At 33.7% G+C, this 15,766-nt stretch overlaps 1 long non-coding RNA gene across 1 annotated transcript; it reads left to right on the plus strand.

The window, feature by feature from the left end:
- The first annotated feature begins 3,452 nt into the window (after positions 1 to 3,452).
- LOC120326928 (uncharacterized) lies at positions 3,453 to 14,554 on the plus strand. The gene is made up of 6 exons (XR_013475023.1): positions 3,453 to 3,551; positions 4,266 to 4,327; positions 6,908 to 6,947; positions 7,559 to 7,681; positions 9,516 to 9,625; positions 14,481 to 14,554. It is a non-coding gene; the product is annotated as an uncharacterized LOC120326928 (long non-coding RNA).
- The last annotated feature ends 1,212 nt before the right edge of the window (positions 14,555 to 15,766 follow it).

Below are 15,766 nucleotides of genomic sequence, written 5' to 3' on the forward strand. Positions count from 1 at the left end.
AGAAAAAGGGTTTGAATTTCGGGATCCCAACCCCAGTTGAAATATCTAAAAAAAACTCAAAAACGTTACTCCATTAGATTCAAATATACGCTAAAATTGTTCTGTGAGCCGCACGGAATGTATCAGCATGACAGAGTTTGGACCACCCTGGTCTACCTTATCAAGAAACTCCCGACTTTGCTGACCAATATATCGTTGAAATGCGATCGTGGAACCGCCACATAGTGTAAATAGTTCATTGGTCCAATTGTTGAAGAGAATAGAAATTTTTTCAAAATAAAAATGCGGCAACAAGGTGAATACTAAAAAGAAAAAACAACAACAATTTAAGAAAACGACTCTCAAGGTCCATTTCGTGTCCAATAAATAAGTTTCAGTGTTTATTTTTAGTAAAGAAGGTTAATATGATACTTGAAGACAAAAAATAAGCGAACATGTTGAAGTTTGAGTCGCCTGGTGAACTCGTAATATTTTAATAAACACCGATAAACTATATAAAATTCTGCTCTAAAGTTTCTGTGGTGTCCCTCTTTGCTTGGTGCCCTAAGCACATGCTTATATTGTTTAGTGGTTATTCCGGCGCTGATTAGAGGTGATGTCACATTCAAATCGATTAAAGTATTCCTGGCGCCAAGAAGATCTTCCGCTGTTGGATATATGATGTTGGTTTATACACTCCGATCCATCGAATACCTGAAAAATTTGAAACTATGTTATAAATAGCGTTGCATTTCGAAAATAATTATCATAGCGAATATTGGTATGAACTAATCACGGCGCCACAATTCAGTTTTGAGACCTTATTTTACACACTTTGGAATTATTTCATTTTATATGATTATGGCATCATTTATTTTGTGCTGAAAAAGTACTATAGTTTTATTTCATTTAATGCGTTTGATGTTTTCTGAAGCGGTTACTTAATAAATAAGATCTTCGCCCAAGTTCCTAAACTTGCGGTTGTATGCAAAGTAAAAGTTAATTTGTTTCCTGCACTTGTTACACTTCAAAAATTACCTTCAAATTTATTACAATCAACAGTCAGGATAAATGTTGAATAATCTGATGCAAACACGATCAGCTGTGATAATAAGCACATAAATTAAACAAATGTTTGTGTTACAAGTGGTCACAGTCACAAGTAATTGTTTACTTACAGTATACAAATATTGAAGGGATTAGATCATAAACAAGAGAGCTATGCTCAAATATATAGACACGTTACGCTGAAATTCACTGTGGTACGGTACGGTAACTTACCAGCAGGCTTGACCACGGAACCTGTTCGTTGATCAAGTGATCGATGTATGTTTGCGGAATCGCCACATGGTGGCAAATTCTGATGAAGTCATAGCTCAAAATAAAAACGAATCTCATAAAGCTCACAGGAATATTTTAAATTAATAAAAGTAATAGCCTTCTAGAAAAAAATCCATCTTTAACTACTGAAAATTTCAACGCAATTGATCCAGTAACCAAAATGAAAAGCGACTTTTTAAAAACGTGTCAAAAAACAAGAACAGGAACAATAAGTACAACGACTATATTGCGGAAACTGGCTGTAATCCAATCACAATGTTGGGTTGCATTAAAAAGTACTTCTATTATAGCGTTACAATCCCAGTGTAACGAAATGCCTTTACATATTATACATTATAGAAAATGTCTACATTACAAATGCAGAAAGATTCCTAATGACAGCGAAATTACAGCACAATTATTCAAACAGTCGTGGGAAGAATATTTTTCTGGCAAACCGTCATTTGCAACGTTTATTATGAAAACAACCAACAGCTTTTTTACCGACTTCTCTGTTGCAAAAGATGACAATTTCAAGATTCCTCCCTGGATAATAAAGCCACCGCAAATTGATACATCGTTAACGATTTATGGTACAACATGTTCACCAACAATACTTCAAACGTCATTTCTTGACCATATACACGAAAACTATCGAGACTATGTACAAGTATTTACTGACGGTTCGAAAAATCCATTTGGCGTAGGTGCTGCATATTATGTGCCTCAAGCGAAAGTAGACAAAACACTGAAATTACATCATAAAAAGTTTTAATATTCCGTGGCGAAAAAAGTTTGGGAAGCGCTAGCTTAGGGTAGGGATGGTGGGAAGAAGCCGCCAGCAATCATCTGGTACTAAACTATCCGTAGTCAACTGCAGTGCACTGGCTGACATAGATACTAAACACATTAATATACGTCTATACCCTTACGCTGGATGACGAAATCTCAGGATTGTTCTTTATGGCCGTACATACCTGTATCATATTCGCTTTTTACCAAGAGGTCTATTGTAAAGACAAACTCAAAGTGCTTCATACAGAACTAGAGTCTCCGTTAACTATTAATTTACTCAAAATGACATTAATAAAATTTAAGAAGCAGCAAATACATCCGAGTTATTTAAATAGAGTAATTTCAAATCACTCATTAATATTAATCGGTAGGTAACAATTTGTTTTTGTTACGTTCTTATTTTGGGGCTCCGTAAATAACAGTCTACCTCTTCACGAGCTCCATAACACCAAATATGTGAATCAGTCGTTGTCGTCGGTATGCACTTGTCTTGAGCAGTCAATTACCGTATTTACTTCACATAGAACCGTGATTAATGCTGTTGCTGATGTTATGTCTCTGCCGTTTGGTTTGGGCGGAGAAATTACCTTTACTGTAGGGGTAGGCATCGAAACAACGTCACATTGTGACTCCACCTTTAAGGACATCGCCGACACGTTATTGTATGAAAACATTCTCGGCTGCGAAAGTCAATAAGCTAAGATTTGTACGTCAATTAGAGAATGCTTTGATATACGCTAAACACGCCGTTATTCTTTCATTGAGTGGAAGGAAGGTTACATTTTTGATGACATCCACGAGCAAGTTTACTCGACAAATATGAAAAGACAAATATAATGGAAATGCTGGATTCTTTGTACTAAGCTCCCGTCACTGATGTAAAAATGTGAGATCTGATATGAACGGTTCCATTACATTTGAACCCGTGTACATTTGAACCCACGACAATTGCACCTGCGTACTATTGCACTTATGGATTTTTTTTTGTTTTACGGTTATTTGAACCCATACTAACCCTAACCCATGGGTCTTAGCACCCGCGTATAGATTGAACCCGCGGATATACACATCGGTTCAAATGTACATGGTTCAATGTACGTGGGTTCAAATGTACGGTCACCGAGATAAACACCCCCGAAAATACTATGAACTAGGTATTATGCGATCAGAAAATGTATGAAGCAAATCCCAACCGTCATCTTCATTCTGCAACTTTGAGATCACGCGTTAGAAGCGTGGTCGGCACGTAACGGCAACCTGGAGTAATTAAAGTAATCAGTTAAAACTATTTGATTACTAACAATCAGTTAGCCTTTTTCGTCAAATATTTGTGCGCGGGAAGCCACAAGCGACATCGCAGTCACAAGTGTTCGTCGTAGGAGGAGATTCGATTTTGTGTAAGATGTATGGATAAGCTGACTGTTGGGTTATGACAGCGATTTCAAAACGATATTCAGGTGAGCTAAATGTTTTTTATACTTATTGTTTTCATTGCTATTCTATTGCTTTCATTTTTCTATTGTATAAGTGGTAAATTAAAGGTTTTCGGGCCTATACGAATTGGAATTATTAACCTAATACAGAAGTCTAGATTGGTGGGGGATTCTCTTTTGTATCGAACTCACTAACATCGGGTTCCATCGTTTTCTCACAACTAGTCGAACTTTCAGGGCTATATGGCAATACATAGACTTATCATATTAAGAAACATAAACGTAATATACTGATCTACGTCACTACGTAAGCTGCATTCAACAGGACAAGATTTACATGAATGTATTGCATAACTTTCAAAACTTTCGCAAATGTAGCGCAAAATCAATGGTTTATTAGAGATTCGCGTAGCCTTTTCACTTTCATATTTTATTGTGTATAGGGTGCTCCCATAGTATTCGTACCAAGAAGGCGCACAACCTGAACACAGTATGTGTACCTGGTTAGGGTTCAGGTTGTGCGCCATCTTGGTGGTTTAAGTTAGGAATGCAGATTGTGCTGGAAATTCAAATTTTTAAATCATTCCTAACCCCAAATAGATAATTACTAATATGTCATTTTAAAACATGGCGGGAGCCTTGTGCAAAAGATCCGATAGATTCAGCCCCGCTGTTCATTGAATATGCTAGCTACAGTTCTGCGACAGTTTATTTATCAATATTTTAACTTTTTTTCAGATGCAAAACTATTAAAGGTTGGAGGTTTAAAGACACAAAGCAACGAACGAGGAATGATACAAGTAAATATCATTTAAACATTTTATTTGACTTTTGACGCCTATTTTATTCCTGTACACCACTGTTTTCGTTTAGAATGCTAAACAATTAGATGCGAGCGCACCGCGTCTCGGGTCTTGCGATCAAAGTCGGCATCGTTATGCCACATATTTGATCGTGTGTTTTCCCTCGAGATTTATATTTTTACAAGTTTTAATAATTGTCTTTCGAATCAAAATTTCAAAAAAGTAAGACCCACATTCACGTTTAAAATGCTAAATAGTTCGATGCGAGCCAACATTGTTATTGCGCTTATTTTATCCTGTGCATTCTATCGAAATTTGAGATTTAGATTTTGCACATGTTTTAATAATTTTGTTTTGAGGTCCGAAATAGTACTATAAATATAGTACCTTGTATCAAATTGGTGTACTCTCTTGAGACCCCTAAAATTCGTTGCTCGCTTCTCTGCTGGATAGCGATCTCCAGTTTGCGATCCCCACCGTGAACAAGGTGATAATTCTACAAGTTACTGATCAGAGGTAATTAGTCATATACTCCACGAAACAGTTATAAAAGTTCATTAGGTGTTTTACTTTTATTGTAATATTTGCAACTCGTGCAGTTTGAAAACTACACCTGATATGTTATAAAATATTAAGCTGAATTTATGAAATTGAATAATTACATATACTTGTAACTGTTGAGTTGATGAATAGCAATTTTTATGGTAATCTATAATATTTGAAATTTTATGGCAATCGCTGAATAAATTTTGTTCGTTCAAATTTTCTTAGTTTTGTGTATTTCGGGAAATCTACATACAAATATTACTTTCAATATACTGAGTATAAGCTCAGTTTTGGTTTGTGTGTCAAATGAAATTTTCTAAAAATTACAATCTCAAAATTTCATAATAACATAATACGCACAACTACCGTTTTATTCTGGCTATTGAGTCGGCCCAGTGAATAAGGATAGGGCCATGTTTTAGAAATAAAAATTAAGCTTTTATTCGTTCCCGCCCAATAGTCGAGATACAGGAATGCATTAAATTGATCTTATTTTTGTCAGTTTGGGCACCAATGCGCGCTCATAATTGTTTATGGCAAAATCTGTTAAACCAAACCATGCTCATTTCGTAGAATCGCGGAATTAAATATTCTGTCATACGAATTAACTGTAGCAATATCCGGTGAATAATGACATAGTCAGTACAGCGCAGGGGCTAAATTTTTTCATAGTGATACTTTTAGCTCAGCAGTGTATATCTGCAGAGATACTGGAAGAATTTGAACTATGCCTCGTTAAGTGCAATTCGGTTAAAACACAACCCCAACTTGATAACCATGCGAATATTAAAACTTATTGTTTAACTTGTTGTTTATCATAGGGTGTCTATATATACTAATATGTCTGACATCTTTGAAATCGTAGTCCTGGCCTTTTTCATTAATCTGATGAGCGTTTTTGCCACAAATGATAGTTGACACTAACTAACATACTATATAAAGTAATCAGGCTAATTTTTTAAATGTAACTGTGGCTCATTGTGACCTGTACGCTCTGGTAGTTCACAGTTGATATTCATGGAATCGTCCCAAATTTCCAATAATGATATTATAAGAGTGAGTCATACTATGTGAATTAAGATAGCCGTTAATCTTACACCTTAAAGAACTCGTGTTTCAACTAAATTTTCCAAGAACGGTAATGTATAAATTATATTCAACCAAGTGTAAACTCCTTTTTGGTTCTTATCCCCTTGCTAAAAGTTCTATGTCATCATAGCATCCATGTTCATAACTATTTAAAAATAGAGAAATAGAAATATATGTCATATTTTCCCCATTGTTAGTGCGGGTCACGTCATGTTATGCCTAATCATGTGTATTAAGAAGAGCTTAATTAATATAAACTCTCCTATATAATTTCTACTGAATGGTCTCTTTTATATACGTCACTCACCGTCAATATAAGATATAGTAGCTTCAAAACTTTAGAATTCTTACATTTTTAATTAGATATTAGGAGCTTTGGTGTCGCTGCTCGATAATCAGTTTGGTTCCCCGCGACGTCCCTTCCCCAGTAAAACGGTGTAAATTTTCTTTGTGTCGTATTTTATGGTTGTGATACTTTTTACTGGTTGGAAAAAATAAACTTGACTTGACTTGACTTGATTAATCGTGTATCTTATCCCCTTTGGTACTAGTTAACCATGACATTCGTGTTCATATGTGTTTCGAACTAAAATCGCATTAAGTTTCCAAAAACGATATTATATGAGTGAGTAGAATCAAGTGCATCAATATGCATCAATATAACCGGGAATTGTACACCCTTTAGTACTGGTTAACAATGGGATTTGTGTCCAAAACTAAAATTTCTATATATACGTGAGATCCCACCAATTGTAAATCTACTATAGTCAGCCTATATCCCTATTGCTAGTAGCCTTATGTTCATTAGCGTTTGAATCTGGAAATATATTCCTTATTTCTCTATCGTTTATTACCTAGTTATGATCTGTCATGTTCTTATATTTATATATATAATGTCTAAAATGTCTTTAGCTGAAGTTATTTATAGATGTATATTTTCAGGTCTCTGGGATGGGAAGGAAAGACTATAGAGAACTTGAAGGTAAAATATAACACACTAATAAATAATTCACTAGTTAAGATATAGATAATGAGATACAACATAGCACACTGACAGATCATTCTGAATAAGTAATATTTATAATATTGAAAATCTGCAAATAATATAGAATGAACGTAAATGAATATCAGTACAAGTTGTCGTCCGTGTATCTTTAGAATAAGCATAGCTTATCACAAGAGCGTGGAGAATTTTTCGAGGGGCGTAAAGGTAATTAGAAACAGAAATATTTGTTAAATTTTATCTTTTCCGCCCTATTTTTGATATTTACATTTCTTAATAGCTGTATTTTCAACGTGTTTTTCTATGAATATAAATATAATTTATATGATGTGTTGCAATATTATACACTGACAGATCATTCCAAAGTAATGTTAGTAAATAAGGGGGAAATCTGAATAATTTGTCAATGAACTGAAATTAATATTTTTATTTTATGTATCCAAAGTATAAGCATAGCTTCTCTGTCAAATTACATTTTCTGTAACTTATAAATCTAAAACTTAATAATGACTTAGTTCGAACAACTATATTTATTCAAATCAATATTATACAAAATTTACTTACAGTTCATTATCTCGCATAAATTTCAGCTTTCTGAAACTCTTCTTGAAAGCGGAAAAGACAGTTTATCATTACACATCAAAAGACATGCGGAGTTATTTGTCCGATTATGCATCACTGAGAGAGGTGGTTGCATCGAGTCCAAAGAGCAAGTATGTTTTTAAAATCTTCTGAATCTTTCTAATTTACATTAATCACAAACAAGTTAGAATACAATATTATAAAAATCGGTGAAGAAATAAATGATAAAGAGGTGAATTCGCAACCCAATTTCTTGATTGCGGCATTATAAAATATTAAAATTGAAATATAAAGCGGAAGATATCACCATAAGTTTTGTTTTAGCAGTCTCGCAGCAGGTTGAAAACGCTTTTTAGACATTGTAAATCACAAAATTTGGTGTTATGTTAGGATTTCTTTAAAATATATACCATAATAGTAACTGAAACCGAAACACCGTAAATTGGTCACGCGATGTACCCTTTGTCTATTTTGAAATTAACTACCTATGGAGCCGCATACGACGTTTTCTCGGTATGTGACGATATATAAAACAATTAATGCAAAATATATCGATTGATTTTTTTTCGCAATAATTTAAATTACAATCGTTCATATTTTGTCTATATCTTGGGATATTTCAAACGGTGAAACCTTAAAAGGAATCAGAGTGACAGGCCTGCGGCGGGGCGGATTCAGTGTTGTTACACTTGGTTTCATTGTTCTTCATTTTAAGTCCGCTGATTGACGCGGTAATTTTGAGTTGTAATGATTTTATATTGTCGTAAGACGTAAGTCGTCGCAACTGCAGGTTTCATTGAACACAATTAAGCCAATAAATACCGCATTTTAAATATTGCCGCATCCAGGGGTGCAGCCAGGATTTTCCAATGGGGGTTACGTTGTAGCCCGTCTTTCTTTGCCTGATGGTGTTGGTGAATATTTTACAAGTCGTATTTCAAACGTCGACTATTAATCCGTAGTCAGCGGGTACCCGCATTTGGAAATAAAACATCAAAAATTCGGGAAAATTAATTTCAGAGAGAACTAAATCTCGCAGATGTCAGTAGTGTCATAATGGTTTATATGTACAAAAATACGCTCGCATGTAGCGCCGATCAAATGAATGAAATGTGAAACTATTACTTGGAATTTATTGTTATGAAGTTGAAGTTTTATTTCCATTCAATGATTATTTACTTGCGCCGTGATCACTGGCGGGCAAAATCGTATTTTTTAATCGAGTTAATCGAATATTTTTAACGGACACCGAATAATCAGTATTGTCATTTTGAACGACATCAATTGGGATGTCGGCCGCCGAAACCATCGCCGTGACAATATTTTTTTTTCGGATTTTACTAGAACAGTACGGCTTTTTTTATTTCATAATTTTGTCGTAATCGAAGGCCTCAGTGAATTATTTGTCACCGCGATCGTTTTGGCGGCCGACAATCCAATTAATGTTGTTAGACTATATTAAAGCACATTTTTATTCACTAGTAAATATTAATTATTACGGCGGATATCGTAGTTTTTATATTTCGGACATGATTGTGAGTTCACAATCACGTACAACAAGTGCATTCACAACACAAATTAATTTTATTATGATTTCTATCTTCTGTGTAGGATTTCTATCACAGTTTGTAAATTACGGTCCCAATTTTAGGCGAACAATACAATCAATATTGACCCCGGGGTGCGATATTTTTGAAGCGGATAGTTGGACATTTCTATGCGTTTAATTTTAGATCGTGTCGGTGTTACTTTTGTGTTAAATAATAATTACAGAACTTCGCAAATTGGTAATCACTACAATACTCACTGTTGACTGTTCACGTAACTCAACTTTGTTAAAACACTTTTTTAATTGATACTAACCCACTTACTTACTAACTTACCTTTGCTTTACCTCTGTTGATAAGCATTTTTTGTGATTTGTAACTCCAAAACTTGATAATGAAACTATATATTTATTTTCAGTTTTCTAAGTCACTGCTTGAAAGAGTCATTGCATCAAACGGACATTGTTATTCGTCTGGTGCCTCACGGAGTGAGATGGAAGCCTATATAGTGTAAAGAGTAAAGAGCAAGTATAAAATCTTATAAATCTTTCAATTCATATTTTGTCAGGTATAAACTGATATATCATGTTAAATCCCGCTAGTCCGGAAGAACTGCAAATATTTGAATTATCCTCACAATATGTCCATAATATTCCGCCCAATTTTATTTATTTAATTTCGTAAAGTCATATAATGCAATGGTTTCCACCCGCTAGCTCACGGAAAGTGTGCAGTTTTTAGCTGGTATGCAATAAATGTTCCTGCTTTGTTAGTTCGTATGCACAATTCCCGAAAAGACGCGGGTTATGTTTCTTTTCGGGCGTTCTCCCATCGTTTGACAAGTATCGTCAGCAATCGGGTTATAATACTGGTAATGGGGCAATTGCGGCTGCATTAATACAGTTAGTCGGGCCTCATTTTATAGCATTTATTGTATTCGTACTTTATGGGTTTATTTCGTTGCCATAGCGTTTTGTTAGTTTTTCAATAGTCTAGAAGTGTAGTTTTTAACCAGGGTTCAATCGACTATTTGTTTTTTGTTGGAGTAACAGGGGTTCGACGAGCTTCCTTTAAATTAAAGCAGTTTTCTATTATGGGAATTTCTATCCCAGCGTCTACTAATTATGCAAATTTAACTACAATTCAACTCAGATATTTAAACTTACACTTTCAACAACTTATAAATTAGCGTTGCTGTTTGTATAGCGTTGCGCAGTTATAAGTTTTAGTGAACCCGTCATCTCCACGGATGTCGCGCGCTTTGGTGTTTGTGCTTATATCATAGTGCCCTTTGATGCTTTCTGCTTATGACTTTAAAACATCTTTGATTGCTATGGCAAACCAAGAATTTTCAACCTGAATCCTTTCATTTTCTATAACCTTGCACGAAATTATGCTTCCCCTTTATAAAGTCTTAATTGGCACCTAATTTCAACCATCTGGTACAATGGGGTTTGGCGGGAGCTTTCAGGATAGCGCAGGAGTTCGACAGGCTTGGAATGGTTAGGGTTTAGAATTTGGAAAATCTACGGTGTATTATTTTATTTGATGTTGCCATATCGCTAGAGCATACAGGTACGAATAGATTTGTTTAAATATATCTTCAATTCATATCTAATTTATCAAATTACATTTTCGGTCATTCATAAACCCAAAACTTGACATAGTTCATATAGTTCACATAATGTCATAGTTTGAAAAATTATTGGTACATTCAAATTTTAACCCCCAAGCCGAAATTAGATCGAAATAATTAAATATTTTTCTGAAATCAATCAATTTTTGTAAAATTTACCATCTTCGAATACCACATTGTGCCACCGCAAGTTTTTGTTGAATTAAGTTTTTGGACACGTCAGTGTACATAACGATCGTTTCAATATTATGTTGTTGTTCTTATTAGTATTCTTCTCTATCGTCATGATGAAATCGCTTTTCTTTTAGAATACTGAACAATTGCTTTGAAATTTTCAGTGGTTAAAGATTGATTTTTTTGCCAGAAGGCTATTACTTTTACTTATTTCAATAATTTCTGTGGACCTCAAAGATTCGCGTTTTTTATGTGTCGGAATAAAAATTAGCGACACCTTGTGACGTGTCCAAGTATTTGAGCACAGCTCTCTTGTTTATATTAGTCCTCGATTTAATGGAATATTCAAATATTTCCCCGCTAGATCGGAAAAGTTCGGAATAATTCAATATTTTTGAAAAAACTTATAGTGCAATATACCAATTATCTAAGTATATTACCACAGTTGTGAATGTTTCTTTGAAAAATGAGAGATTTGATTTGAAACTAATGCTTCCATTGAATTGAATTTAAATCCGTCGTTAACAAATTAGTGGTTGTCCGGCTTGGGTTAGGTTTCGGGTTAGGAGAAATTGAAAAATTTGAAATCTGCATTCAGGGGTGTTTTTTGAAATAAGTGCTTTCGTTGAATTGAATTTAAATCTGTTGTTAACTTAAATGCCCAACCCATAATTGTATTTGGTAAATTTTTATTTAAATACAAAAAATTCTGATAAATAATAATTTATTTCTAAGTCATTGTCGCGTGAATGTCTTAGCCGTACAAAAATACATTTGTGAATGCTAAATGACGTGAATTGATGCAAAGTAAGAATGTTAAGCTAAATAGTGGGGTAATGAAAGAAAACGTATTAACAAAAAAGTGCTGGATGTTTCCACGAATTTAAGAAATAAATGAAATGGTCACTTCCAATTCTCCGATGCAGCGTAATAAATTGGTAGATTCGAAAGCACGCAACATGAGGACTTTTTATCAAATTTTCAGAATTTTCTGATTTTGTCGCAACGACACTGATCAGTTTGTTCTTCATTAGGGATTGCGAATACTTTAGAATAGTTCTGTTTTATTAGCTGAATTGGTATTTATCCGACGCTGACACTGAATATTCATAGTTTCTAATATGTGTGTTGAAATGGTTTATTTTTGAACGAAAAGTTAAAATGTTTTAAGCAAGCTGACAAGCTAGAAAAATCTTAGTTACACTGCACGCATGTCAGGTCATATTTATTAATCCCTCGCTCAATCGTATGTTATTCTTTTTTAGCTGATCCTCTGCTAATAAGTGCTAATACAATACAATGCAGCAATAATCGCGAAAGTCGTTCAGGTTCATTCTTGGGCCGTTTTTCCAGAGTTTCTAACATTTCAAATTTTTCATTTTGTCAAGGCTAGTTTTTTATTTCACATTTTGTTTTGTCTCTGTACAAAATATTTCATATAGTTTATAATTGTAATCAAATTGCTGTGTTCGATTATTGCTCGATCTGTTTATCCTCGGTTTGTGCGCTCGATATTCCAACGGTTGTTGTTCTGACTCCTTTTCAGAAGGTGCAGTCTGGTTGTCGGGTATTCAATGTAGTAAAAAAAAGATTTCCTGTGATTGGTTGCTAAATCTGTTCTAGGCTGCACTGTTGTATATTTTACGCTTACACTGGATATTCATATTTTCCAGCGCATAGAAAACAGTCCCAAACAGGCTGGCAAGGCAGGAAATATCCAATTTACATTGCACACATGCCGAGTCATATTATTTAAGCCTTCGCTTAATCGTTTGTTCTTCTATTTTAGAACATTTCCCTCTTTACATAATTTTAAAGATGGAGAGTGTTAGAATATTTTAGGATAAAACACGTCCAATCAACTGTTAACTGAAGGCGCTTGTTGAATGTAATTGTGACAAAATTATACCAGTTTGAGCTTTTAAAAAAAATAAAAATGCGAATTCTACTGATGGCTTTCATGTCGGTACATCCTAAAACTCTTATTTTTAGTGCGATTGCTTTAATTAAAATCATATTTTAAAATATGTTAACGTGACTATAAATATTATAGAAAACAAATCTCCCAAATCAAATAAACCCTCTTTGGGTTTAGTACAAAATATAGAACGCCGTTAACATTATAAAGAGGAAAATATGGGATATCTGTAAAGAAGAAAAATGTCCGTTCATTTTATATTTCTACGAACATTTTCTGCAGTTCTTTGCGTTTCATACTTTTTCATTTCTTTTTGTTGTCAAGACTTTATGATTTTTTTTTACAGTTTTTTGCTCTTGGTTTAAATAAGACCATAATATTATAGTGTGAATTTTTACACGCATTTTCTACTTGAGTCTCTCGCTTATCGTTTGTTCTCCTTTTCCCCCCTAATAATAGTTCATCTATAAACTTGTTTTGGTATCACGATGCCATGAAAATATAATGTCATTTGAACTTACGGGTTATGTTCTGATATTTGCGTTTTTTTACTGTAACTTGGTTCTAATTTTATTGCTCGATTCAAATTAGAAGGATTTTAAGTCGAATCACTTCCAAATATTAACTGAGGACAGCTAAATTAACCCAATATGATATGTTCATTTTGCAATATTATTTTTTGCCTTGAATGGTAATTTTTTAACAAATGTTCATATACCTATCGTGTATTATTTACTTGTTTTATTTTATCATTAATTGCGATAAATTGACTTTTCATTTATTTCAATTTCGGTTTGGAATGATTAAAATGAGTGTTTTACCTTCTGCTTAAAACAAACATCAGTGTCGTTATACAGTCAGTGCTTGTCAGAACTAATTTAAAAAGCTTTCGGTAAAAGGTATCGGGTATCGGTAATATCGGCAATTTTTTTGGTATCGGCATTCGTATCGATATCGGCTAAATGTAGACTGATATTTTCAAGATAATTAACTTTTATTCTATTCCAGAATGTTTTAAAAAGTAGGTTGAAATACTGACATGAAAATTATTTTTTGCTTGGAGTGATCGTGTTCGCGGTATTAGCCTCGTTAGGTAGGAACAATGTTGTTTCCCAACCGCACGAATAGAAACGGGAATATGATTATGACATGATTTTAGCCATTTATCACCTCAACTAATTTGGCTATTTTTGCAGCCAATTTTTTATATTGACATTTTTAACATTGCACGGGAATTATGAAGAAATATATCGAATGGGAATTTTTTGATGTGCAAAATACAAAATACGACGTTATAATGGCATAAAATTCTGTGCATGCAACTCAGTATGTATCAGTTAGATAGAATGAGTGAACATTTATTTATTTTATCACCCACAGTAGCCAAACCCGAATAGCCAAAGACATAGTTCGGACAACTATATCTCTTCTCTGTATCTCTGTCTTGTGAATTAAATAATTTGATAATGTCTTAGGTCAACGAAATTTAGTTCCACCTAGAGTAAGATGGACTCGGTATGCACATAATATGGCATTAAATTGATATTTTTACGTATTTTATTATAAGATTACCTTTGCTTTACCTTTGTCAAACAGCATTTTTTTGGGATTTATAACTTCAAAACTTGATAATAAAATCATATATTTATTTCCAGTTTTCTAAAACACTGCTTGAAAAAGTCATTGCAGCAAACGGAATCGACAGTGTTAATAGTATGGTGCATCACAGAGTTAGATGGAAGCCTATCTAGAGAGTAAAGAGCAAGTATGTAATCTTGTAAATCTTTCAATTCATATTTTTTGTCTGGTATAAACTAATATATGATGTTAAATCCCGCTTGAACTCAAAACTTGGGTTAGGATTCGGGTTAGGAATAATTAAAAAAATTGAAATCTGCATTCGGTGGTGTTTTTTGAAATTAATGCTTTCGTTGAATTGAATTCTGTTAACTTGAATGCCCGACCCAGATTTGTCTTTGGTAAATTTTTATTTAAATACAAAAAATTCTAATAAATAATAATAATTTATTTCTAAGTCATTGTCGCGTCCATGTCTTAGCCGTACAAAAATACATTTGTGAATGCTGAATGATGTTATTGTAAGAGTAAAACAATAAAGATGCAAAGTAAGAATTTTAAGCTAAATAGTGGGGAAAATGAAAGAAAACGTATCAACAAAAAAGCGTTGGACGTTTCCACAAATTTAATAAAGAAATGAAATGGTCACTTCTAATTCTCTGATGAAGCGTAATAAATTGGTAGATTTGAAAGCACGCAACATGAGGACTTTTAGGAGGTAAATTTTCAGAATTTTCTGATTTTGTCGCAACGACCTTGATCAGTTTGTTTTTCATTAGGGATTGCGAGTACTTTTGCAGAGCAATGCTGTATTATATAGTGATATTTTGCGAAAATCTTAATCTATGTAATGAAGAGAGATAAATGAACTGCAAAATTCTTGTTTCTAACACCCTTTTTTACACAAAATTCCTCACACTATATCTCCGCCATAACAAAAACGCTTGGTCAGATGTTTGAAAGCTGCACAGCAACAGATTCATAAAAAAACGCAAGTTACTTTTCGGATTTTGTCTCCCTTATATTCTTCATTAGACACGACTTAGTTTTGGTGGTAAAAAATGTAAATCAAACAGCAGGGTTGTACAAATTATAATACAGGAAGACCAGAAAGAAATAACTGGGTGAAAAGTAATTACTTAGTATCTCACGAGCCAACATTGAGTTTCTCGTGAAATTTAATCGTATTTTCAACCCTAAATATCAACTTTTTAATATGCTTGTAGGAAGTAAAATGATATTTTCTGTTGTTTGCTGTCTAGTTCTGTTTTATTAGCTGAATTGTTATTTATCCGACGCTGACACTAAATATTCATAGTTTCTAATATATGTATTGAAATGGTTTATACTTGAACGAAAGGTT

This window comes from Styela clava, chromosome 4, assembly GCF_964204865.1.
Source record: "Styela clava chromosome 4, kaStyClav1.hap1.2, whole genome shotgun sequence".
In the NCBI taxonomy this organism is placed as follows: Eukaryota; Metazoa; Chordata; class Ascidiacea; order Stolidobranchia; family Styelidae; genus Styela; species Styela clava.